Here is a 2,500-nt window from a genome sequence, read left to right on the forward strand (position 1 = left end):
AAGCTTGAAATATCCTTATAGTTTAAATTTAAGGCACTTCCCTCCCGCTGTGTGCCAAAACTGAAAGCACGACCGGTGTTTCACTGCCATGAATCTCGTAATATTTATCTAAATGAGGGGTTGCTATAGTGAGTAACCCATGTATATATAGAGCATCAGTATATAAACAGTATGTATATAAACAGCATGTATAGAGCATCAGTATATAAACAGTGTTGCTTAAACAGCGTCGCTATAGGTCTCCTTGTACTTCTCAAGACATATTCAAATGCATCTAAGGGGAACTAATAAGAGGCTTGTATCCTCTGTCGACCACTTCTAACAGCTGTGTCAGAAACACTGTGCCCAGACAAACCCCATGCTTTCATCTCCCACAGCCAAGCTGCTGTTACAGTGTGCACACACTGCTGTTACAGTGTGCTCAAGCTGCTGTTACAGTGTGTACAAGCTGCTGTTACAGTGTGCACACACTGCTGTTACAGTGTGCTCAAGCTGCTGTTACAGTGTGTACAAGCTGTTGTTACAGTGTGCACAAGCTGCTGTTACAGTGTGCACAAGCTGCTGTCACAGTGTGCACAAGCTGCTGTTACAGTGTGCACACACTGCTGTTACAGTGTGCTCAAGCTGCTGTTACAGTGTGCACAAGCTGCTGTTAAGTGTGCACAAGCTGCTGTTACAGTGTGCACAAGCTGCTGTTACAGTGTGCTCAAGCTGCTGTTATGGTGTGCTCAAGCTGCTGTTACAGTGTGCTCAAGCTGCTGTTACAGTGTGCACAAGCTGCTGTTACAGTGTGCACAAGCTGCTGTTACAGTGTGCTCAAGCTGCTGTTACAGTGTGCACAAGCTGCTGTTACAGTGTGCACAAGCTGCTGTTACAGTGTGCTCAAGCTGCTGTTACAGTGTGCACAAGCTGCTGTTACAGTGTGCACACACTGCTGTTACAGTGTGCACAAGCTGATGTTACTGTGTGCACAAGCTGCTGTTACAGTGTGCACACACTGCTGTTATAGTGTGCACAAGCTGCTGTTACAGTGTGCACAAGCTGCTGTTACAGTGTGCACAAGCTGCTGTTACAGTGTGCACACACTGCTGTTACAGTGTGCACAAGCTGCTGTTACAGTGTGCACAAGCTGCTGTTACAGTGTGCACAAGCTGCTGTTACAGTGTGCACAAGCTGCTGTTACAGTGTGCACAAGCTGCTGTTACAGTGTGCTCAAGCTGCTGTTACAGTGTGCTCAAGCTGCTGTCACAGTGTGCACAAGCTGCTGTTACAGTGTGCAGAAGCTGCTGTTACAGTGTGCACAAGCTGCTGTTACAGTGTGCACAAGCTGCTGTTACAGTGTGCACAAGCTGCTGTTACAGTGTGCACAAGCTGCTGTTACAGTGTGCACAAGCTGCTGTTACAGTGTGCTCAAGCTGCTGTTACAGTGTGCACAAGCTGCAGTTACAGTGTGCTCAAGCTGCTGTCACAGTGTGCACAAGCTGCTGTTACAGTGTGCTCAAGCTGCTGTTACAGTGTGCACAAGCTGCTGTTACAGTGTGCACAAGCTGCTATTACAGTGTGCACAAGCTACTGTTACAGTGTGCTCAAGCTGCTGTTACAGTGTGCACAAGGACTGCACACAGTGCTCCAAGCTGCTGTTACAGTGTGCACAAGGACTGTCACTGCACACACAGTGCGCCAAGCTGCTGTTACAGTGTGCTCAAGCTGCTGTTACAGTGTGCACAAGCTGCTGTTACGGTGTGCACAAGCTGCTGTTACAGTGTGCACAAGCTGCTGTTATAGTGTGCACAAGCTGCTGTTACAGTGTGCACAAGCTGCTGTTACAGTGTGCACAAGCTGCTGTCACAGTGTGCACAAGCTGCTGTTACAGTGTGCACAAGCTGCTGTTACAGTGTGCACAAGCTGCTGTTACAGTGTGCACAAGCTGCTGTTACAGTGTGCACAAGCTGCTGTTACAGTGTGCTCAAGCTGCTGTTACAGTGTGCACAAGCTGCAGTTACAGTGTGCACAAGCTGCTGTCACAGTGTGCACAAGCTGCTGTTACAGTGTGCTCAAGCTGCTGTTACAGTGTGCACAAGCTGCTGTTACAGTGTGCACAAGCTGCTGTTACAGTGTGCACAAGCTACTGTTACAGTGTGCTCAAGCTGCTGTTACAGTGTGCACAAGGACTGCACACAGTGCTCCAAGCTGCTGTTACAGTGTGCACAAGGACTGTCACTGCACACACAGTGCGCCAAGCTGCTGTTACAGTGTGCTCAAGCTGCTGTTACAGTGTGCACAAGCTGCTGTTACGGTGTGCACAAGCTGCTGTTACGGTGTGCACAAGCTGCTGTTACAGTGTGCACAAGCTGCTGTTATAGTGTGCACAAGCTGCTGTTACAGTGTGCACAAGCTGCTGTTACAGTGTGCACAAGGTGCTGTCACAGTGTGCACAAGCTGCTGTTACAGTGTGCACAAGCTGCTGTTACAGTGTGCTCAAGCTGCTGTTACAGTGTGC

The sequence above is a fragment of the Poromitra crassiceps genome (assembly GCF_964638095.1).
Source record: "Poromitra crassiceps genome assembly, chromosome: 15".
NCBI lineage: Eukaryota > Metazoa > Chordata > Actinopteri > Beryciformes > Melamphaidae > Poromitra > Poromitra crassiceps.